The 25,607-nt window shown below is 42.2% G+C and overlaps 1 long non-coding RNA gene across 1 annotated transcript; it reads left to right on the top strand.

Annotated features, from left to right (window-relative positions):
* The first annotated feature begins 4,737 nt into the window (after nucleotides 1–4,737).
* LOC309827758 lies at nucleotides 4,738–25,367 on the top strand. The gene is made up of 4 exons (XR_014297243.1): nucleotides 4,738–4,915; nucleotides 5,388–5,485; nucleotides 24,211–24,307; nucleotides 25,121–25,367. It is a non-coding gene; the product is annotated as an uncharacterized lncRNA (long non-coding RNA).
* The last annotated feature ends 240 nt before the right edge of the window (nucleotides 25,368–25,607 follow it).

Here is a 25,607-nt window from a genome sequence, read left to right as displayed (position 1 = left end):
AGAAAATGATTCCAAGTAGTTGCCTCTGGAAAATGGTCCAGGGGTGGGGCAGGTGACTGTTACTTTGAGTTATAAGTTCTTTTATATTCTTTGGTTTTGAAAGGTAGGTAGGTATTACTCTCAGGCTTGCCAGGAAGTTGCTCTCGAAGGTAAGGGACTAAATTTTTCTGCCAGTAATAATAGAAGAGACCAATGGCTGAGTAAAGTTTTCAGGAGTAGCAGAAGGCACTGCCTGTCTCTGGAGAAAAATAGGTTTTAGTACCTTTCAAAGAACAGACAGAATGTACACGTTTCCACACTTTTATGTTTCCCAGAATTTATCTTTGTGAAGATCATGATAGTCCTTAATCCTGAGTCTGCATTAAACTATAGAAATGAAACCATTGAGTTTCATAATGTTATGGTTTACAATGTCAAGGAACTAAAAAATTAAGAATTCATTTTAAAATCACTGGTGAATTCATTTTTAAATCACATATGAAAAACCCTGAAAGTGCCATCTGTGTTTCATAGAGGCGCCCTTCAGAGAGGGCGTATATACCCTTAATTATACAATTGCTCATAACATCTGACATGACTAATGATTTTAAATGATAAATCAAAGGAATCCAGCCACTGAGCTTGCACAAGGGGAAAATCATCTCTAGAACTACATCCAGCTTTTCTTGAAATTCTTGTTTGTATAAAAATCTACCAACACATTAGCCGTATATATTTACATGAAGGTTGCAAATTGAATTTATATATTTAGGTAGTTACTCAAGATGTCTGGGTTGGGTCTTCCCTGGTGGCGCAGTGGTTAAGAATCTGCCTGCCAATGCAGGGGGCACGGGTTCAAGCTCTGGTCGAGGAAGATCCCACATGCAGTGGAGCAACTAAGCCTGTGCGCCACAACTACTGAGCCTGCACTCTAGAGCCCACAGGCCACAACTACTGAAGCCCGCGTACCACAACTACTGAAGCCTGCATGCCTAGAGTCTGTGCTCTGCGACAAGAGAAGTCACCGCAATGAGAATCCTGCACACCACAACAAAGAGTAGCCCCTGCTTGCCGCAACTAGGGAAGTCCACGCGCAGCGAAGAAGACCCAATGCAGCCAAAAATAATTAATTAATTAATTTTTTAAAAAAGATGTCTGGGTTGCTTCTAAGAGCAACACGAGGAAATTAAAGTTGGATTAAACTTGAAAAACAGGTTTATTATATGTCACTTTCTTCCCTCTAAGACTTTGATTTTGGCCAATATCTAGACTATCTCCCTCAATCTCTTCTTCACGCTAGTCCTGAGGGATCTTACTCAAAGGCAAATCTGCTTAAAGTCTTCCCCTAACCTAAATCCTTTAATGGATCTCTATTGCCTTCATGACAGATTGAAGGTTTTTCTTTGTCTAATCTCTGGTCACCTTTCTGGCCTCACCTCTCAGCATCCCAGTCAATCCAAATGTGTTGCTTGCTGGTCTTTGAACCAGAGCTCCTGGGTGTGGTTCCTTCCTTTTTCAATCCTCTTTCCCATGGCTGACTCCTGTGTGTCTCCTATGTACCCACAAAAGTTCAACTTAAGTCTCCCCTCCTCCAAGGAGGGACTTTCTTCATCTCTCCAAAGCTGAGATGTATGCTATCTTGGGTATTTCCACAGCATCTTACTGGATTAATTCATCCTAGCTTGGCATCTTCACTCATTCTCTCCTGACCCTAATTTCCCTAGCGGACTTGTAATCTTATGACCATAAAGTTGGTCTTAATGAGAAAGTTTCTCCTTTTGTTTCTAAATAATGACTTTAGTTCTCAGCTCATTTATAAACCAGACAAATTCCAAGCCAGATGAATAATCAAGCCCCTGCCTGTTCTGCCTAGCCTCACCCTCAAATCCCTTTACATTCAATCGCCCTGTTTCTACTCCCCACAAGGGGTGTCCCGGGTAAACACCAAATTACACAAAATCAAGTAGAAAAAACATAAACAAAATTTCTACCAAAGAAACAGTATTGTTTTCTCATAAAATAATGCACTCACAGTCAACTCTTCTAACTGTCCTTTTGAATGACTTGAATGTTAGTTTCCTGAAAATTTGAAGTATATTCCCATTGCTTAACGTATTGCATAAAATAGTAGGCGATCACTATTTATTGCTGATGTTTTTTTTAAAACTTGATTTCCATTTACCTCTCTAGTTATTAGCAGTAACTTATTGTATGAGGTTTTTTGCACAAAATTTTAATTGAGAATGACAAGATTCATGCAAGTTAAATAGTTTTCCCATTTTATAAAAAATTATAAAACATTTGATAAAAATCTATAAATTCCAGGGACTTCCCTGGTGGTTCAGTGGTTAAGAATCCGCCTGCCAATGCAGGAGACACGGGTTTGATCCCTGGTCCAGGAAGATCCCACATGCTGTGGAGTAACTAAGCCCGTATGCCACAACTACTGAGCCTGCGCTCTACAGCCTGCAAGCCACAACTACTGAGCCCACATGCCACAACAACTGAAGCCCATGCACCTAGAGCTCGTGCTCCGCAACGAGCGAAGCCACCGCAGTGAGAAGCCCGTGCACCACAATGAAGAGTAGCCCCCGCTCGCTGCAACTAGAGAAACCTGACACACAGCAACGAAGACCCAACGCAGCCAAAAATAAATAAATAAATTTCAAAAATCTGTCTCAAAATTTTTTTAAAAGAATCTATAAATTCCAATCCAGATGAAACCAGAAATGCTGCAGGATTTTCTTTTCCTAATTCTTTGTATTTTCTCTGAAAAATCTAGATGTTTAGAGGTCTTTGATTTAAAGAAAATTCCTCAAAATCAAAAGAAAATTCAAACTGACCATACTTCAGGAGAGGTAGAATTGGCCTAAATCTGAAAAAAAAAAGTTTGGGCCATATGACATTGATTTTCTTCTGAAGTATTTTCTAAAATATTGACTATTTCCTGCTCCTTTCCCTTTTTCTTCTGATAATTCATAGCAGACTCAAAAGAGAAATTTGAAATGTCAGCTAAGTAAAACTTCGTTGTCATTTTTGCTTTTTTTTTTTTTTAACTTTTGGCCGCACCACACAGCATGGCAGATTTTAGTTCCCTGACCAGGGATCGAACTCTGCAGTGGAAGCTCGGAGTCCTAACCACTGGACTGCCAGGGAAGTCCCATTTTTGCATGTTTTTTAATCCAATAATCCTATGCATACCTACAGTCCACTAAACATCCTGCTGAAGACACTCACAGATAATAACTCATTTACTTTTCAGAACACCCCTGTGAGATAGGCATTACTATCATCCCTATTAAGCAAATGTAGAAATGTAACATCAAAGAAATTAGATAATTTTCTCAACATCATATAACTAGTAGAACCTTGAGTGATATCTGTATACTTAAGGAGAAAGGAGGGGGGGGTAAAATGAGAACTTGTCTAAAGAAGATATAATAGTATTGAAACATTTTTATGTTCACAGCTGTTCATGAAAGGACAGCTGGTTAATGCCTCACAAGACAATGTGAAGTCAAAACATGTGTTTTCATCCCCTGACCACTGAAAGTGAAAGGTAAACAAATAATTACTCCAGAAAGCCCAGGAAAAAAATTTTTTTTTAAATCAAGCCTTGTTACTATCAGCATTGATGACAGAGATTGTCCTATTGTATCCATGGCAGGCACCATTCTGGACACAAGAACACAAACACGTGAGGCAGACATGTATCTTCTCTGACAGCACCATTTCTATCTCTTCTGGTGGAAAGTTTATGTGAAATTCTACCATTCCAGACTATACCATATTTGAGACTCTCTTTCCTTATCATTAAAGATGGCCTTGGATGGACTTCCCTGTGGCACAGTGGTTGGGAATCCGCCTGCCAATGCAGGGGACACGGGAAGATCCCACATGCCGTGGAGCAACGAAACCCGTGCACCACAACTACTGAGCCTGCGCCCTAGAGCTTGTGAGCCACAACTACCGAGCCCACGTGCCACAACTACGGAGCTCACGTGCCTAGAGTCCATGCTCTGCAACAAGAGAGGCCACCGCAATGAGAAGCCCATGCACTGCAACAAAGAGTAGCCCCTGCTCACCGCAGCTAGAGAAAGCCCGCGTGCAACAACGAAGACCCAACGCAGCCAAAAGTAAATAAATAAATTTACTAAAAAAAAAAAAAAAGTGGCCTTGGAGATAGTTCATGGAAGTGTTTACATCAGTAGTAGATGACCTCTTAGCTTCCCACGAAAGAAGCCCGTGCTGATCCTCACTGTATCTTGGCACTGCCACCATCACCTTCTGGTTTAGGACTAGGGGAGCAAGTTTGGAGATGCAGAGCCCCTGTTTGCCTCTCTCTCGATGAGGAGGCCCTGGGTCTCCAGGACACCTGACTCAGTCTAACATTTGGATGACCTTCTCATCTCTTCCACCATTTGCTTCTCAGGGTAAGAACATCAGTCAGTAGGTGCCAGTTTCTGTTTCCATAGCCCTATGGCGTCCGTGTAATTCACAGGAAATGTCTTCAGTTTTGAAACGGCTCATCTGCGCTGTGTGCTCCCGGGAACTGCCAGGCTTCTTTAAGAGCTCTGTCTGTGTCCCTTACTGTCACTCCCATATCGTCTTACTCAGAGAGTTTGAAGGCTACAAGGTAATAACCCTATTTTTAAGAGAGTCTTGATTTCACTCTCTATGTACATGAAGTGCAAAATATTAACAGTTCACACATCTCATTTTCATCATTAAGTTTTTACTCATACTGTCTGGAGGGTCTTTGCTCCATTAATCCCTCCATCTTGCGTTCTTTTCCTCAGAACTCAGATGGGAAAGAGGTTTGCTGTCAGTGAAAGCTGTGTGGCTTGGGCTCTAACAGTCTTTGACAGGCAGCTGCATCCAAGGGATTAGAGATCATGATAGCTGAGCCTGTTCCTTGGCAGAGGGAAACACGAAGGTAGGTCTTGACAAGTCAGAGCATGTGTGGTCTCAATGATAGCAGCTCTCCTGCTGCGCTCGCCTGGCAAATGAGACTGCGTCCTCTGAAAATTGTTCGGAAGAGTGGGTCTTATGTTTTATGCTTCAACAGATCAGTACGATTCAACAGAAATAACTTCGTTCAAAACAAACATTTTTTTGGAGTGCTTCTAAAGCTATGCTTGCGGGAAGGAAATCCAAAAAAGAGGGGATATATGTATAGGTATGGCTGATTCACTTTGCTGTACAGCAGAAACTGACACAGCAGTGTAAAGCAACTCTATTCCAATTTTTAAAAAATTAAAAATAAATAAAACTATGCTTGTAAACTGATTTCAAAGTACATTTTCCTTTATAAAATCAATGTCGTTGGACACACATTTTACCCTTTATAATATCTGCCCCCGTGTATAACTTTTAACTCACTTTCATGTTTGAATCCTCTCTCTTAGGGTTTTGAAATTCAGTCCTCAGATGAAATCTCAAGGGGACGTGTGACAGGGTGGAAAGAGTAAGAAGTTGAGTCAGATGGACCCTGGCTATAGCATTTGTAAGTATTTTCATCTACTCTCTCTTTGTTTCCACATCTGTGAAATGGCAAGAATGATGGCTGTCTCACCTATTGTTACAAAGCTCTTGTAAATAATACTGGGTAATGTGTATGAATAATATGAACCAGCATACGAGGTAGGGCCTGTTACCATTGTACAAAAAAGGGAGCTAAGACTTGAAGTACTTAGCTGACCTGCCCAAGGTCACTCACAATATACAAGACTGAGTTCATACACTACTGCAGACTCATTTGGCTCCCCCTGACCCTACCTCCTGACCTTGGCCTCTTGCTCAGTGGAGCTCACCTCATCTCCTAATGCCCCAGGTGACTCAGACTCCCTGGGAGTGAAAGCATGGCATTGGCCTGAGGTCCCTCATGCCCACTCAGGAAGCAGCAGCTTCAGCACCCAGGTCCATAGTGACCTACTGACTGGCTCCTCGCACAGCTTCCAGATTAGATGAAGTGCTGCTTTCCCAGCACAACCCAGAAGTGTGGAGTAATTAGCACCCTGTGGGGCACCCTTGGAGATGAGAAGAAGCCAGCAAACAAGTGTATCTTCCTTCCTGCCCTTGATGGGCTGTTCCCACAGCACTACCCCGTGGCACCTCCAGAGATGTCCTGTATGACCGATGTGTTTTCCTGTGAGGCTGTGACCAGCTCTGTAACTCACCACATGTATTTGCTTCTGCTCCCTTTTTTCCGTCATTCTTTGCTGCCCTTAGATTGCACCTCCCAATAAAGCAGCTGACGTGATCACACTCTAGACCTGTACTATCCAATTCAGTAGTCACTAGCTCCATTTGGCTATCAAAAATAAAATTAATTAATTACAATGAAATAAAATCTAAAATTCATTTTCTCAGTCACACTAGCCACATTTTTTTTAATGCTTATTTATTTATTTGGCTGTGCCGGGTCTTAGTTGCGGGATCTTCTTTGCCACAGGCAGGATCTTAGTTCCCTGACCAGGGGTTGAAGCTGGGCTCCCTGCATTGGGAGCGTGGAGTCTTAGCCACTGGACCACCAGGGAAGTCCTCACACTAGCCACATTTTAAGTGCTTAATAGCCACATGTGGCGAGTGGCTACAGAACTGGACAGCACAGATATAGATCATGTCCATCATCACAGAAAGTTCCACTGGACAGGGCTATTCTAAACCTTATCATGACCAGTATTTCACACAAGAGTTTTATTTTAAGCAGTTCCCTTCTCTGACAGACACCTTCTGTCTTCCCAACTTGCCTTAGTATTCCCACTTAAATACTCTGTAACCCCCATTGGACCTGTAGTTATAAGATCCTGAATCTTTCTCACTGCTGTCCTCCTCTTCCCATGTCCTCATCACTCCCCCTACCCAGCTTAAAGGTTATCTTTCACTTCATTTTTTTTTGACTATTTATTTATTTATTTGGCTGTTGCGGCATACGGGATCTTCTTTGCCACAGGCAGGATCTAGTTCCCTGACCAGGGATTGAACCTGGGTCCCCTGCATTGGGAGCGCGGAGTCTTAACCACTGGATCACCAGGGAAGTCCCTCACTTCATTCTTAATTCCTTTGTGTCTCCCTTTACTATACTCACCCGATGTGCAGGATATCTTCCGTTTGCCTCTCTAGATCCACCGTCCACCCTGCTTTGTGCCCTGGGAGGGTGACCTATATGGTCTACAATCACCAATGAACCCCCTGTTCTCTGGATTCCATTTAGTTTCAGCCCATGACAAACCAAGGAGCTCAGAGAGAGGAAGAAGAGGGAGGTTAGGATATTTATTCCTCCAGCCCCCTTCTAAGAACTCAGCTGCATCCCTCAATGGAAGGACTCAGCTCCTAAAAGGCCATCAACTATTATGTACTGAAAAACAAAACAAAACTCCTGGATAACTAGGCCCTGACAGACACCTGTGACCCAAACTGCCCATAATAAACTCAGCGGTATGTGTTCTACCAAAACATCAAAATTTGGGCGTGCACAGCAGATTTCTTATAAAATAGAAATGATATGCCCGGTCTCATAAGCAGGTCAGGAAGACACAAGGAAACTGCATAAGCAGGTGGCAGGCCTCCCCCCAGCTCCTTCTGCTTTGTCACCTCTTTCTCAATCCACACCAGTGCCTTGCAAGGAGTTCCATACCACCAGTTAACAGAAAAGGGAAAAACATAGGCCAGATTTATTGATGGACCTGCCTGTTGTGCCATTACCCGCCAGAAGTGAGGGCCGCTGCACTAGCAGTCTGCCGCAGGGAACTCTGCTCAATGTATAGATATACTCAGTTGAGTGTGTGTGTATATATATATATATATATATAGAGAGAGAGAGAGAGAGAGAGAGAGTATAGTTCAATATATATAGTGAGAGTATGTGTATATATTCCATTTCAGATTCTTTTCCCTTATAGGTTATTACAAAATACTGAGTATAGTTCCCTGTGCTGTACAGTAGGTTCTTGTTGGACCTACAGTGCGGTACACCTGAAACTAACACGATATTGTAAATCAACTCTACTTCAATAAAGAAAAAAGAAGAGGTAGCCTGAGGTACAAAACTATAGTGACACACGGACAGTGACTCAGTTGGTCAGGAGCTTGGAAAGATAAATCTTGGAAAATCAGTGGCAAGAGCTCAGCGCTTCTGCCAACTCCACTAGCTTTTGTTCTCTCGGAACACCTTATTCACCACCATCGTATCCCACACAGCGTTGCCTGAGACAAGGGGATGCATTTTATGGCAGTGAGTTGAGCACTGCCCTCAGCACCTGTGGACTTCGCTGACCTTACCACGTGCTCCATTACACAGGAGTAGCTTGCTTGACAGAACAGCGGAGTGGCTTGCTGATGGCTCAGTCCAGACACCAGCTGGGAGACACCACCCTGTGAGGTTGGGCTGCCGATTTATAAATCGAGGTATGCTTTTAACCGGTGGTCAATTTCTGGTGCCTTCTTTTTCCTAGCCAGAATGCATGGGCACCAAGGGTCAAAGGTGAGAGTGCTTCTTCTCTCTATCACACCGTACACTTGAAGAATTTTTGCTTTCCGTCTCTGTGACCTTAGCGTCCCTTAGAGATCCTAGTGCCCAAGGGAGGAATGCAGAGAATGAGGCTACTGTGCTGGCTGGGTCATTGATCCTGATTACCAGGGAGAAATTGGGTTACTGCTACACAAGAAAGGCAGAGAACTATGTTTGGAGCCCAGAGGATTCACTGGAGGCCTCGTAGTACTCAATTGGCCAACTCTCCCAGTCAATGGGAAACTGTAGCGGTACAATAAAGCAAAACCACTAAGAACTGAAACCCCACGGGAAAGAAGGTTTGAGTCACCCTACTGGGTAAAGGATCCCATCCAGCTGACATGGTATCAGAGGATAAGAAAAACATGAAGCTAATCTGGAAGAATGCAGCTATAATTACCACCTGCTTAGACCTCATGACCAGTCACAGAGGCAGGGATGGTCATAGCTATGTTTTACATATCAATTAATTATTTTTCCACATCCCTTTCCCCCTTGTCCTAGCCACCTGATATGAAATATGCTAGAGTCGGGACTTCCCTGGTGGTCCAGTGGTTAAGACTCCACCTTTCCACGGCCAGGGGCATGGGTTCGACCCCTGGTCTGGGAATTAAGATCTTGCATGTCTCACAGCATGGCCAAAAAATAAAATAAAAAGCTCTAATATTGGCTAATATTTTAGATTCAGTTGGGACTATGACTGAATAAACATTTCCCTATGGTAATATGGAAGCTGAAGGACTTTGAGTATCTCCCATGATGGGGAGACAAAATTTCACCTGCACAGAGATCAAGAGTTGATGCTGCAGGGCACAGGGGGTGAACCCTACTGAATAGCTTCTGTTCGCCTCTCCAGATCCAGTCTCCATTCTTCTCTTCCCTGATCTGTGCCCTGAGAGGCTGACCTTTATGGATAACATCAAAGCTTCCCTTGCCCTCTGCTTCCAATTAGGTTCAATTTATGGGGAGCACCTACAAGGAGATCAGAGGCAAAGAGAAGAGTGAGGTTGAAATGTTTATCCCCAGGCTCCCTCTCTGGGGGCATTGCTGCCTGGTGGCCATTTTAGTTATGTCACAAACCTTAGTGACTTAGAACAACCACCATTTTATTATTTTCCTTGGTTCTGTGAGTTGACTAAAGCTCAGCTGAATGGCTCTTCTGCTGGTCTTATGAACAGTCTCTCATAAAGCTGCAGTCACCTGCCAGCGGGGGCTGGAATGTCCAAGATGTCCTGACTCTCATGTCTGGACCCTGGGTGAAGGCAGAGGAAGACTGGGCTCAGCTGAAGTTCTGAGATGAGACTTCTCTCACCCCCCAAGTAGTCCTAGAGCCTCGCCCTCTCCGTGTGGCCCCTCCACAGGGTCTTCCTACGTGGTCCCGCCAGAAGAGTAGCTGGACCTGGTGGCTCGAGGGATCCCCAAATTGCAAAAGCAGAGGCTGCCAGACCTTCTTAAGGTTCAAAGCTTGGAGCTGGCACAGGATCACTTCCATCATCTTTTATGTAGTCCCTTTATTAAGGATGGCAAGATGTGTATCCAGTTCTTACCAAAGAAATGTGAATGTAAGTGATGTGTGTCACTTCTGGATGGAGATATTTAATAGCTGGTGTGCTGTCTCCCTGTACTATATTCCCTGCCGTGGTGACCTTGGGAGCCCCAGATTGAGAAGGCAGGCATTTCTGCAGAGAATAAAGCTGGATTCTTGAGTCGCCAGATGGAGAAGAGCTTTCGTCTAACATATGCCAAGTCACTGAGATTTAGGGTTTGTTACTGCATCATATCCTATCCTATCCTGACCAATACAATTATGTACCCTTTGATTTGTGTTGGAAAGGAGAACTGAACAATAGCTGATTCCTGAAATACCCTTTTCAAGTCACATCACCCACATGTCAGATGCTTAATGAAAATTTGATTTTCAACCAGCAAACAAAATATACAAAAGTAACTTAGAGCTATGAGGAAAGTAATAAGTGGTTAAGTGCAAGACATCTTCCACATTTTGGAGATGTATCATGTGGATGTTTTAAGAGCAAATGTCAGAAAGTCTAAATCAAATGGGCTTAAAAGTAAGAAAATGCATTATCTTGCACTACGAAAGTTTTCAACTAAGATGAGGAGTGCTTCAGCATTGGTCAATTGAACAGTTCAATGTGCCGTCAAGGACCTGGATTCTTTTCATATTTCTCTTCTGAAATCCTTGGAGTTGGCTTTATTCTCAAGCTCGTAATAAGATAGCAGCAGCAATTCCAGTATCGACGTTCCCACAGGCAAATAAGAGGAAAAAGGATGACTTCTCTCTTAGGAATGAGGGAAGTTTTCCCAGAAGCCTCCTAATAGACTTCCCCTCATGTCTCCCTGGCTGGAATTCAGTCATGGGATCACTCATAACTGATCGTCGACAAGGGGTAGTGGAATTATCCATGGAAGAATCAGGCTTACTCTTAGAACTGGGGGTACTGTGACTATAAAGAGGATGGGTATTCTTATAAACAAAATCTGGGTGGAGTTAGGAAGGAAAAACTGTGGCTGAAGCCTGAAGAGAAACTGACAGCGTGGCCCACAGTAGGGAATAATGAAGTGAGGCTCACTCTTGGCCCCCTCTAAGATATGCTTTATTAATAATTAAGAGCCATGTGTAGAACGGATACAAAGAAAACAAATACTTAAAGAATTCCTTTTCATGTCACTTCCCCCTTTATGGTACTCAATTGTATTTAATTTATTTTTCACACACACACACATACACACACACACTGTATTTTATTTTTACAAGAGCTTAATAAACTGACACCAAGCATTGTAAATGGATGACCACAACAAAAGCAACAATGATTGCAATTACCAAACACGAAACACAATCACACTATGTCATAATATTGACATTCAGTCCAGTAATCCTCCACTGTAACAGCTCCGTTACTTTGCAGTGAAAATTGATTTGTATGTTTTTTGCCTCTGAGTCCTTGTGGGATTTTTTTTTTATTCAAACAGAAAGTCACAAAAATTATAATCATCCTCATCAGTTCACTCAGTCCCATGTAATTAATTTTTTTTCATCTTGACCTTTTGTTAGCACTTTTATGAATTCATCAGTTTTCCATTAGATTTCTGAAAATGCTTATTTATTCAGTTCAGCAGTACAGTCAGTTACCAGAAACCTGTACTTGTCAGAGTCTTTTCCATGAATTCCTTGAAGATGAAACGCTTTTGTTTTGTTTTGTTTTGTTTTTTGCAGTACGCGGGCCCCTCACTGTTGTGGCGTCTCCCGTTGCGGAGCACAGGCTCCGGACGCGCAGGCTCAGCGGCCATGGCTCACGGGCCCAGCCGCTCCGCGGCATGTGGGATCTTCCCGGACCAGGGCACGAACCCGTGTCGCCTGCATGGGCAGGCGGACTCTCAACCACTGCGCCACCAGGGAAGCCCGATGAAACCCTTTTATAGGAACATTTTTGAAAAAGCATCAGAATACAGCCAGAACTGTCTGTAATGACAAAAGACTTAAAAATGACCACGGTTAAAGATTTGATGAAAGTTCAAAATAATGCAATTGACAAGGAAATTTAGTTATTTCTGAGATATACATTTTAAAGTAATAACTTGAATTATGACTTATAACATTATACCAGAACATATAAGAGTTTTAGAAATTTCATGTAATGTCTGAAACATTTATATTAACATATTTCCATACAAATAACCCAAAGAAAAATTAGTATTAGATTTTTTTTGTTTGTTTTTTTATACTGCAGGTTCTTATTAGTCATCAATTTTATACACATCAGTGTATACATGTCAATCCCAATTCCCCAATTCAGCACACCACCATCCCCACCCCACCACGGTTTTCCCCCCTTGGTGTCCATACGTTTCTTCTCTACATCTGTGTCTCAACTTGTGCCCTGCAAACCGGTTCATCTGTACCATTTTTCTAGGTTCCACATACATGCGTTAATATATGATATTTGTTTTTCTCTTTTTGACTTACTTCACTCTGTATGACAGTCTTTAGATCTATCCATATCTCAACAAATGACTCAATTTCATTCCTTTTTGTGGCTGAGTAATATTCCATTGTATATATGTACCACAAATTCTTTATTCATTCATCTGTCGATGGGCATTTATGTTGCTTCCATGACCTGGCTATTGTAAAAAGTGCTGCAGTGAACATTGGGGTGCATGTGTCTTTTTGAATTATGGTTTTCTCTGGGTATATGCCCAGTAGTGGGATTGCTGGATCATATTGTAATTCTATTTTTAGTTTTTTAAGGAACCTCCGTACTGTTCTCCATAGTGGCTGTATCAATTTACATTCCCACCAATAGTGCAAAGGGTTCCTTTTCTCTACACCCTCTCCAGCATTTGTTGTTTGTAGATTTTCTGATGATGCCCATTCTAACTGGTGTGAGGTGATACCTCATTGTAGTTTTGATTTACATTTCTCTAATAATTAGTAATATTGAGCAGCTTTTCATGTGCTTCTTGGCCATCTGTATGTCTTCTTTGGAGAAATGTCTATTTAGGTCTTCTGCCCATTTTTGGATTGGGTTGTTTGTTTTTTTTAATATTGAGCTGCATGAGCTGTTTATATATTTTGGAGATTAATCCTTTGTCCATTGAATTGTTTGCAAATAATGTCTCCCATTCTGAGGGTTGTCTTTTCGTTTTGTTTATGGTTTCTTTTGCTGTGCAAAAGCTTTGAAGTTTCATTAGGTCCCATTTGTTTATTTTTGTTTTTATTTCCATTACTCTAGGAGGTGGATCAAAAAAGATCTTGCTGTGATTTATGTCAAGGAGTGTTCTTCCTATGTTTTCCTCTAAGACTTTTATAGTGTCCAATCTTACATTTAGGTCTCAAATCCATTTTGAGTTTATTTTGGTGTGTGGTGTTAGGGAGTGTTCTAATTTCATTCTTTTACATGTGGCTGTCCAGTTTTCCCAGCACCACTTATTGAAGAGACTGTCTTTTCTCCATTGTATATCTTTGCCTCCTTTGTCATGGATTAGTTGACCATAGGTGCGTGGGTTTAGCTCTGGGCTTTCTATCCTGTTCCATTGATCTATATTTCTGATTTTGTGCCAGTACCATATTGTCTTGATTACTGTAGATTTGTAATGTAGTCTGAAGTCAGGGAGTCTGCTTCCTCCAGCTCCGTTTTTTTCCATCAAGACTGCTTTGGCTATTCGGGGTCTTTTGTGTCTCCATACAAATTTTAAGACTTTTTGTTCTAGTTCTGTAAAAAATGCCATTGGTAATTTGATAGGGATTGCATTGAATTTGTAGATTGCTTTGGGTAGTAGAGTCATTCTCACAATACTGATTCTTACAATCCAAGAACATGGTATATCTCTCCACCTGTTGGTATCATCTTTAATTTCTTTCATCAGTGTCTTATAGTTTTCTGCATACAGGTCTTTTGTCTCCCTAGGTAGGTTTATTCCTAGGTATTTTATTCTTTTTGTTGCAATGGTAAATGGCACTGTTTCCTTAATTTCTCTTTCAGATTTTTCATCATTAGTGTATAGGAATACAAGAGATTTCTGTGCATTAATTTTTGTATCCTGCAACTTTACCAAATTCATTGATTAGGTCTAGTAGTTTTCTGGTGGCATTTTTAGGATTCTCTATATATAGTATCATGTCATCTGCAAACAGTGACAGTTTTACTTCTTCTTTTCCTATTTGTATTCCTTTTATTCCTTTTTCTTCTCTGATCGCCATGGCTAGGACTTCCAAAACTATGTTGAATAATAGTGGTGAGAGTGGACATCCTTGTCTCATTCCTGATCTTACAGGAAATGCTTTCAGTTTTTCACCATTGAGAATGATGTTTGCTGTGGTTTTGTCGTATATGGCCTTTATTATGTTGAGGTAGGGTCCCTCTATGCCCACTTCCTGGAGAGTTTCTATCATAAATGGGTGTTGAATTTTGTCAGAAGCTTTTTCTGCATCTATTGAGATGATCATAGGTTTTTCTCCTTCAGTTTGTTAATATAGTGTATCACATTGATTGATCTGCATATATTGAAGAATCCTTGCATCCCTGGGATAAAGCCCACTTGATCGTGGTGTATGACACTTCTAATGTGCTGTTGGATTCTGTTTGCTAGTATTTTGTTGAGGACTTTTGCATCTATATTCATCAGTGATATTGGTCTGTACTTTTCTTTTTTTGTAGTATCTTTGTCTGGTTTTGGTATCAGGGTGATGGTGGCCTCATAGAATGAGTTTGGGAGTGTTCCTTCCTCTGCAATTTTTTGGGAGAGTTTGAGAAGTTTGGGTGTTAGCTCTTCTCTAAATGTTTGATAGAATTCACCTGTGAAGCCATCTGGTCCTGGTTTGTTGGAAGATTTTTAATCACAGTTTCAATTTCATTACTTGTGATTGGTCTGTTCATATTTTCTGTTTCTTTCTGGTTCAGTCTTGGAAGGTTATACCTTTCTAAGAATTTGCCCATTTCTTCCAGGTTGTCCATTTTATTGGCACAGAGCTGCTTGTAGTAGTCTCGTAGGGTGCTTTGTATTTCTGCAGTGTCTGTTGTAACTTCTCCTTTTTCATTTCTAATTTTGTTGATTTGAGTCCTCTCCCTCTTTCTCTTGATGAGTCTGGCTAATCAATTTTGTTTATTTTCTCAAAGAAACAGCTTTTAGTTTTATTGATCTTTGCTATTGTTTTCTTTGTTTCTATTTCATTTATTTCTGCTCTGATCTTTATGATTTCTTTCCTTCTGCTAACTTTGGGTTTTGTTTGTTTTTCTTTCTCTAGTTCCTTTAGGTGTAAGGTTAGATTGTTTACTTGAGATTTTTCCTGCTTCTTGAGGTAGGGTTGTATAGCTATAAACTTCCCTCTTAGAACTGCTTTTGCTGCATCCCATAGGTTTTGGATCGTTGTGTTTTCATTGTCATTTGTCTCTAGGTATTTTTTGATTTCCTCTTTGATTTCTTCAGTGATCTCTTGGTTATTTAGTAACGTATTGTTTAGCCTTCATGTGTTTGTGTTTTTTACGGTTTTTTCCCTGTAATTCATTTCTAATCTCATAGCGTTGTGGTCAGAAAAGATGCTTGATATGATTTCAATTTTCTTAAGTTTACTGAGGCTTGATTTGTGACCCAAGATTTGATCTAACCTGGAGAATGTTCCAGGCACACTTGAGAAGAAAGTTTAATCTGCTGTTTTTGGATGGAATGTCCTATAAATATCAATTAAATCTATCTGGTCTGTTGTGTCATTTAAAGTTTCTGTTTCCTTATTTATTTTCATTTTGGATGATCTGTCCATTGGTGAAAGTGAGGTGCTAAAGTCCCCCACTATTATTGTGTTACTGTCCATTTCCTCTTTCATAGCTGTTAGCAGTTGCCTTATGTATTGAGGTGCTCCTATGTTGGGTGCATCTTTGTAATTCTTATATATTCTTCTTGGATTGATCCCTTGATCATTATGTAGTGTCCTTCCTTGTCTCTTGTAACATTCTTTATTTTAAAGTCAATTTTGTCTGATATGAGTATAGCTACTCCAGCTTTCTTTTGATTTCCATTTGCATGGGATATCTTTTTCCATCCCCTCACTTTCAGTCTGTATGTGTTCCTAGGTCTGAAGTGGGTCTCTTGTAGACAGCATATATATGGGTCCTGTTTTTGTATCCGTTCAGTAAGCCTGTGTCTTTTGGTTGGAGCATTTAATCCACTCACGTTTAAGGTAATTATCAATATGTATGTTCCTATTCCCATTTTCTTAATTGTTTTGGGTTTGTTTTTGTAGGTCCCTTTCTTCTCTTGTATTTCCCACTTAGAGAAGTTCCTTTAGCATTTGTTGTAGAGCTGGTTTGGTGGTGCTGAATTCTCTTAGCTTTTGCTTGTCTGTAAAGCTTTTGATTTCTCCATCGAATCTGAATGAGATCCTTGCCGGGTAGAGTAATCTTGGTTGTAGGTTCTTCCCTTTCATCACTTTAAGTATATCATGCCACTCCCTTCTGACTTGTAGAGTTTCTGCTGAGAAATCAGCTGTTAACCTTATGGGAGTTCCCTTGTATATTATTTGTCATTTTTCCCTTGCTGCTTTCAATAATTTTTCTTTGTCTTTAATTTTTGCCAATTTGATTACTATGTGTCTCAGCATGTTTCTCCTTGGGTTTATCCTGTATGGGACTCACTGTGCTTCCTGGAGTTGGGTGGCTGTTTCCTTTCCCATGTTAGGGAAGTTTTCGAATATAATCTCTTCAAATATTTTCTCTGGTCCTTTCTCTCTCTCTTCTCCTTCTAGGACCCCTATAATGCGAATGTTGTTGTGTTTAACGTTGTCCCAGAGGTTTTCTTAGGCTGTCTTCATTTCTTTTCATTCTTTTTTCTTTATTCTGTTCCGTGCAGTGAATTCCACCATTCTGTCTTCCAGGTCGCTTATCCATTCTTCTGCCTCAGTTATTCTGCTATTGATTCCTTCTAGTGTAGTTTTCATTTCAGTTATTGTATTGTTCATCTCTGTTTGTTTGTTCTTTAATTCTCCTAGGTCTGTGTTAAACATTTCTTGCATCTTCTTCTTTGCCTGCATTCTTTTTCCGAGGTCCTGGATCATCTTCACTATCATTAATCTGGATTCTTTTTCTGGAAGGTTGCCTATCTCCACTTCATTTAGTTGTTTTTCTGGGGTTTTATCTTGTTCCTTCATCTGGTACCTAGCCCTCTGCCTTTTCATCTTGTCTATCTTTCTGTGAATGTGGTTTTTGTTCCACAGGCTGCAGGATTGTAGTTCTTCTTGCTTCTGCTGTCTGCCCTCTGGTGGATGAGGCTGTCTAAGAGGCTTGATGGGAGGGACTGGTGGTGTGTAGAGCTGACTGTTTCTCTGGTGGGCAGAGCTCAGTAAAACTTTAATTCACTTGACTTCTGATGGCTGGGGCTGGGTTCCCTCCCTGTTGGTTGTTTGGCCTGAGGCAACCCAACACTGGAGCCTACCTGGGCTCTTTGCTGGGGCTAATGGCAGACTCTTGGAAGGCTCACACCAAGGAGTACTTCCCAGAACTTCTGCTTCCAGTGTCCTTATCCCCACGGTGAGCCACAGCCACCCCCCACCTCTGCTGGAGACCCTCCAACACTAGCAGGTAGGCCTGGTTCAGTCTCCCCTGGGGTCACTGCTCTTTCCTCTGGGTCCCGATGCGCACACTAACTTTGTGTGTGCCCTCCAAGAGTAGAATCTCTGTTTCTCACAGTCCTGTCAAAGTCCTGCAATCAGTTCCCACTAGGCTTGAAAGTCTGAATCTCTAGGAATTCCTCCTCCCATTGCCGGACCCCCAGGTTGGGAAGCCTGACGTGGGGCTCAGAACCTTCACTCCAGTAGATGGACTTCTGTGGTATAAGTGTTCTCCAGTCTGTGAGTCACTCACCCAGCAGTTATGAGATTTGATTTTACCGTGATTGCGCCCCTCCTACCATCTCCTTGTGGCTTCTCCTTTGTCTTTGGATGTGGGATATCTTTTCTGGTGAGTTCCAGTGTCTTTCGGTCGATGATTATCCAGCAGCTGGTTGTGATTCTGGTGTTCTCGCAAGAGGGAGTGGGAGCACATCCTTCTACTCCGCCATCTTGGTTCCTCCTTGGCGCTCAATTTTAGATCACCCAAAGCTTATATAATACGCTATTCACAGACTAAAAAGGGATTAGAAAGTTGAGGATTATATGTAGTTATTTTAGGAATGATAGTGGGAATTGAAGAACTACATCAGGTAACATGTTTTGGTTCCAAATTATAGAAACAAGACTTAAACTGGCTTAACAGGAAGGAAGTTTATTATCTAACGTAGCAATTAACAGTATACCCTCAGGGACTTCCCTTGTGGCACAGTGGTTAAGAATCCACCTGCCAATGCAGGGAACACTGGTTCGAGCCCTGGCCCGGGAAGATCCCACATGCCATGGAGTAACTAAGCCCGTGAGCCACAACTACTGAGCCCGCGTGCCATAACTACTGAAGCCCGTGCACCTAGAGCCCGTGCTCCGCAAGAAGAGAAGCCACTGCAATGAGAAGCCCGCGCACCGCAATGAAAAGTAGCCCCCACTCGACGCAACTAGAGAAAGCCTGCACATAGCAACGAAGACCCAATGCAGCCAAAAATAAATAAATAAATAAAAATTTAAAAAACCAATATACCCTCATTTGGTAATAAGAATCAGGGTTGGTTAATTCATTTGTTCAGTGATACCTTCATTCCAGGTTTTTCCCATCTTTCTGTCATCCTTGATATTGGCTTCGTTTTCAGGCTTGTGGCAAGATATTTTTAGCACTTGTATACATCACATTCTGAAATGACAATGTCCAGATGATAAAGGGAGGAGACATCTGTTCTCATGGCTTTTCTTTAGGATGGTGGACAATGTCTCAGAGCTATCTTCCATCCAGCAGGATTCTCTTCACATCTCACTGGCCAGGTTTTGGCCGCAAACCATTTATGAACCCACTGGCATGGAGTATAGAATTTCCATGATTGGCTTGTGTTAATTATCTGGAGTCAAATGGATGTTTGGGAGTCTTTTTTTTTTTTTTTTTTTTTTGTGGTACGTGGGCCTCTCACTGTTGTGGCCTCTCCCTTTGTGGAGCACAGGCCCCGGACGCGCAGGCTCAGCGGCCATGGCTCACGGGCGCAGCCGCTCCGCAGCATGTGGGATCTTCCCGGACCGGGGCACGAACCCGTGTCCCCTGCATTGGCAGGCGGACTCTCAACCACTGCGCCACCAGGGAAGCCCTGGGAGTCAATTTTTTAAGTGAGAAGCTGAAGCCAAGATGAGGTATACAATATGTATAGAAGAAAGAGGAGGAATAAAATCAACAAACCCTGAAGACTAAGGGTCCTGAGACAGTCTGGTAATATGGGAAGAGTGAAGCTTGTCCCTACACTCTCTTCTGTTTGCAAAGGACTCCTGGTCATAACGCTACAGGAGGAAATCAGGGGAAGACCATAGTGTCTCACAGCTATGTCACTAACAAAGTCACCTGGAGCAAGGCTGTCATTCACTCATTCAACATTTATTGAGCACTGGGATAAATAATTAAGATAAAAATGAATGATCTGTGGTTCCTTTCCTCAAGGAGCACACAGTCTAGTGGGGAAGTCATAATAAACGGTTCCAGGAGCTATAAAGAGGACTGTGAACTGTGTCCCATGGTAGAGACGATGAAGTGAGGGTGGAAGGATTCACCGGGGAGAATCACAGGTGCCTGTGCTAAGTACTGAATATGAATAAATTGTCAGACACATAAACAGATAGGGAGAAGCCTTCTAGGAAAAGGGAACAGCGGATATGGAGACGCTGAGGCACAAGAGGACATGGCAGAGTAGAGGAACATGAAGATACCTGGTGTGGCCGGTGAGTCAGAGTTGTCCGAGTTAAAGTTGGCAAAGCAGGCTTTCCACTGAAAGGTCTCATAATCCATGATAAGAAGATTGGGATCTTTAGATCTAGTAGAGCCACCAAAGGATTTTAAGCAGGGGTGTGACCTAGTCAATTTTGTGTTTTCCGGAGCTTACTCTGGAAGTAGATGGAAGATAGTGCAGGGATGAGGCTAAAATCAAGCAAACTGTTTAGGGAGGTAAATTCAGTGGGCTTCAGTTTCCTTATCTACATTGGCATTGGACTAGGTTAGGCATCACAAGTGCAACCTCTCCCAGGGCCGGACAAGTCCTGTGTGTGTGTCAGGTGCACTGTGTGCAGCTGGGGGCTCCATCGATGAATAGAACGCATCCCATCTAAAATAGGGCAGCAACGGCTCAGCCCAGGGTGTTGTGTGTAGCTACGGACCTAGCAGTGCCAGACACTCCAGTTTAAAACACTTTTTATGAAGTCTTCCAGTATTTATATGTTGGTAACTAATTCCAAGGGGAAAACCAACATCAGCAGCAAGACTACAAGCTAAGTAAATACACCTGCCAGCTAGATTCTGATGGTATTCATCAGTTGGGAACCTTGGGACATACAAAGCTCAAGGGCCCCTTCCAGCTCTAACAATATATGATTTTATGATATCCCAATGGTGTTTGTGCTACCCTATCACTGGTCATTCATGGTAAGTCATTCACACAGATGAAAATCTTCGGTGTTGCTTTAACAAGCCTAACCAGATATTTCCAGGGTTAGCATTCACCCATTGATATTTACATTTATTCATTCATTCATTCAACAAGTATTTATATAGTGCCAGTTATATGTAAAGCATTACATATAAGAGATAAAAGAAAGGAATGAACCTGGGGGGTTGAGGAGGAGAGGCTGGGACTTCTTACAAGAAGAAGAATTCAGTCATTTCTTACCTGTTGCCTCCATCAGCAGGTCTTAGTGGAGAGCTTCTGCAGCCTGGCCCAGGGCCTTCATGCCCACCGTTTCCAGCTCACAAGATGCAGGGGTGAGCAAACTTGTCCACTGGGGGTTCCGGGACACTCAGGATCTGACTGCTTACTCTTCCATCTGAAGAAAAGACAAGTAGAAATAAAGGAAAGAAGGGTGAAATGAAAAAAAAAAAAAAAAAAGGAAACTAAATTGCTCCTTAAAGTGGATTCCTGTGTTTATTACAAGGCTAAGGTAATCAGTGACATTTGTGAAGGAGGACTTTTTAGAAAGTCAGCCTAGGGACTTCCCTGGCGGTCCAGTGGTTAAGACTCTACAGTCCCAACGCAGGGGCCCCGGGTTTGATCCCTGGTCGGGGAACTGGATCCTCAGGCCCTTGAAGATCTTGCACATGGCAACGAAGATCCCTCATGCACAACTAAGACCCGGTGCAGCCAACTAAATATTTTTAAAAAGCCAGCCTAGGATTTTCTTTTTTAAAAAGAGAATAAATATGAAAATGAAAGGCATAGAAAAACGTGTATTATATGGTACATTTGTGTAGAAAATGCATAGATCACCTCTAGAAGAAAACATGCACATAGGAACTAGCATTTGAATTCTGTTTAATTTCTACCATCAACAGAAAGGGAGCTTGAGATGAAATTAAGTTCTGAATAAACAAAGTTAAAATATACTAACACTAAAGCAAAAGAAAACAATAAATTACCATTTTAAACTTATTTTAAACCATTTTAATGTAAAATTTTTAACAAAATTAACATTTTATAAGAATTACAAAGATCTTAAAAATTATAATACCCAGGGCTTCCCTGGTGGCGCAGTGGTTGAGAGTCCGCCTGCCAATGCAGGGGACACGAGTTCGAGCCCTGGTCCGGGAAGATCCCACATGCCACGGAGCACCTAAGCCCGTGGGCCACAACTACTGAGCCTGCGCTCTAGAGCCCGCGAGCCACAACTACTGAGCCCATGTGCCACAACTACTGAAGCCCGCGTGCCTGGAGCCCCTGCTCCACAACAAGAGAAGCCACTGCGATGAGAAGCCTGCGCACCGCAACGAAGAGTAGCCCCCTCTCGCTGCAACTAGAGAAAGCCCGCGCGTAGCAACGAAGACCCAGTGCAGCCAAAAATAAATAAAATAAAATAAATTTAAAAAAAAAATTATAATACCCAATGTTGTTCATGTAATACAGAACAGTGTCAAAAGCTTAAAAGATTTTATTAGTAAGAATTTATCCAAATTATTTAATATGTGTATAAAAATTTAAACATAAGGATGATTATCATAATACACATTTTAGAAACCTGAAAACTAAATAGGGACTCGACTAAATAAATGGCATAAATGTGTTGCTAGCAGGTTATTAACCATGGCTCATTTATTCTCATAGAAAGCTGTCTCAGGGAAGCCTGTTTTGGTTGATGTATAAGAAGGAATCTTCTAACAGCTAGAGTCATGTAGCAATGGAGTGGGCAACTTGGGGCACTCCAGCAGGACTTTTTAGCAAGAGCTGGCATGTGTCACACAGCTCCATGGGCAATACAATAGGGCTGTCCAGGAGGGAAAGAACTAGGAGAAACCAGAAAGTTCATGTTAGGGAAGTGGTTAAGTTCCAAAGGATTAGAAACAGTGGAAATGGTCAAATACCATGGGCCCAGACCCGTAGCGTCCAAGCCACATTATATAATTTTAAATTGCCTTGTAGCCAAATTTGAAAATGACAAATAAGTAAAATTAATTTTAATAATACATTTTATTTAACCCAATATATCCAGAATATTATCATTTCCGCATGCCATCTATCTATCTATCCATGTGTCTATCTATCTATCTATAACTGTCAAGGAGATATTTTATATTCTTACTGTGTGTCCAGAGTCTGGTGTATGTTTTCACACTTGCAGCACATTCTGCATGAGCTGCATTTCAAGTGCTCAATGACCACATGTGGCTTGTGCTACCACGTTGGACAGCACTGCTCAGCGTCTGAGATGAGTGTCCGCACTCATAGCACTAGTGACCAGTGTTAGTGACCTCCTAGGCTATTTTGTTCACCACCTCTTTTCTGAGCCTTGCTGGGTGAGGAAGGACTTGGGTACTCGGGTGAAAAGTATACCTGAAAATAGGTCCAAGGGCAGGCAGCTGCAGAAGTTGGCATCTAAGACAATGTCCCTTCAGTGAGCGTGAGGGGATGGGATTCCTGCCCTGGCCAACAAATTGGACTTCACTGTCCTTCCCACCACTGAGTCCCTGAACCCTAGGATGGGTTTCAGGCCCCGGACCTCATAGTTTCTGTCTAACAGAAAGAGCAGGTGCTCAATTTCATGTTATTCCTGTTAATGTCAAGTGCACAATGGCATGCCATGCCCTCCATAGACAGAAAGACAGACAGACACAGATAGACAAAAGGTGCCTCAGCAAAGCTACCAAAATACCACACAACTGTTTTGGTAGGTAGCTTTTATTTATTTTTATTTATTTTAAACTTTATTTTCTTGAAGTATAGTTGATTTACAATGTTGTGTTAATTTCTGCTGTACAGCAAAGTGATTCAGTTATATATATATATATATAAAACAATATATATGTATTTTTTTCATATTCTTTTCCATTATGGTTCATTACAGGATACTGAATAGAGTTCCCTGTGCTATACAGTAGGACCTTGTTGTTTATCCATTCTAAATGTAATAGTTTGCACCTACTAACCCCAAATTCCCAGTCCATCCTGCTCCCTCTCCCCCCCCCTCGGCAACCACAAGTCTGTTCTCTATGTCTGAGAGTCTGTTTTTGTTTCATAGATAGGTTCATTTGTGCCATATTTTAGATTACACATATAAGTGACATCATATGGTATTTGCCTTTCTCTTTCTGACTTACTTCACTTAGTATGATACTCTCTAGTTGCAACCATGTTGCTGCAAATGGCATTATTTTGTTCTTTTTTATGGCTGAGTAGTATTCCGTTGTATATATGTACCACATAGAGGATCAACTTCTTAATCCTTGACATTTTAATGTTAGGGGTATAATTTAAGTTTGCTCAGCAAAGAGTCTTGGTCAGAAACACTAACCTGATTGATGATAAAAGGGGTTCAGGGAAGAGGTAGAAAACTTACTCTATGATGTGCTTCCTGGTACAGAAGCCAGGAGGTTCATGCTTGTGCACCCTGGCTGATGCTCAGACCTAAGAAGGTGCACAGTCATATTGGCGGTGGGGTGGGGAAGTGGTAGCAGAAATGCAGACACTTGTTATGTGGACAGAGGGTATCGTGATCATCATCATGTCTGTGAAGTCACATGTCTATGAATCAATTTCTAAATCCTGGCTTCCCTAACAATCACCCAGGGATCTTGTTTAAAATGCATAATTCTCATCTCTACTTTCAGAGATTCTAATGCAGCAAGTCTGGGGCTGGACCCAAGGAGTCTGGATGTAAGCAGCATCCCAGGAGATCCTGATGCAGTTGGTCCCTGGAGAAATACGGTATTTCTAGCAACATTTCCAGGCACAAGGATCAGGATCTGGCCCCTCACTAGCCAGGAGCACTAGGATAGAGTCAGAGTCCCAAGAGGGGCCAGCCTGCGAGGAACTGGGTGGCCACAAAGTCATACCACATGAGCCAAGGAGATGGGAGGTAGAGGAAAGGGCAGGGGGATTCCAGAGAGCCAGCTACCTGGACCGTAAGCACAGAAAATATGAGGCTCATCACAGACACTCCCTCTCCCCGCTGGGATTGACAACCATCTCTCCTAAGGCATGTTCTTTTCCTATGAAATGAGCCAACGTCAAAGGCTTGGCACTCCTGCCATGTTAGTTTATTCGTGCTTCCACTCTAAGCTCGCCTGGAGTCTATATTTCTAGCACGGAATCTCATAACCATACTTGGCGGGGGTGTGGTTCATAGAGTTAGCAGTAAAAGTAATAATCCAGAAGCAGGCTAACATAGGACTCAGAAGGCAAAAACTGGATTATTTGGTGTAAGAAGTTGAAAGCAAGGCGTTTTAAGGCGAGTGACGCATTACTTGGGATAAGTCACCAGAGGGCGCCAGAGCATCCTTCTCCAAAAGAAGTTTCAGTTCAACAAAACCCTTTAGGCGTCAATTAAACAAAAACACTTGCTCAAAGCGACAGGCTCCACCGAGGTAACCCTAAAGGCAGAAGAGAGTGGACAGGTGGTCCCTGAAAAAGTCTTCTGAGGCATGTAATCTCATTGAAGTAATCCGTTTTACGTTAAAAATTGACACGACTTTCCACGGAATCTCCTGATAATAGCACACAACGTTTTACATTTCTTAGGCCCTAAACAGGATGCTCCAGAGGGCGTCGTGCTGGTCTCTGGCACACAGTGGCGGTCCTGGATTCCTGCAGCCAGAAATCACCGGCGACTGTGAACCCACTTGCCTGCTGTGGACACCTCCTACAAACCTGATTCGGAACTTGGAACCCTGGGCTGATGACCGCGGAGGGCCCCTATTCCACTGTCTTAGTTTACACCGGGGGAACTGAGGCTCAGAGTCGCACAGGGAGCTCTTCCGAATTACAAATCAGGTTAGTCTTGCAGTGAAACCCTGTTTTTCTAATCCGTGAATTGACCCTCGAGTCCGCAACAGGAATGGGGCTCGGTCCACGGATGGTCTAAAGCCTAAACAAGGATAAGAAAGGGACCGAGATCCAGGAAGTGGATTTCAGAGTCCAAGAGGGCAGCCTCGTGCAGGGGGTATGCGGGAGGCGACTTTGAGCAATACTATTCTTCTGCAAAATCCTGTGTGGTGCTGCCACCTTG

The sequence above is a fragment of the Grampus griseus genome, assembly GCF_964374135.1.
Source record: "Grampus griseus genome assembly, chromosome: 9".
Taxonomy (NCBI): domain Eukaryota; kingdom Metazoa; phylum Chordata; class Mammalia; order Artiodactyla; family Delphinidae; genus Grampus; species Grampus griseus.
The sequence above is the reverse complement of the archived record's forward strand: the minus strand, read 5'-3'. Positions and strand labels throughout refer to the sequence as shown.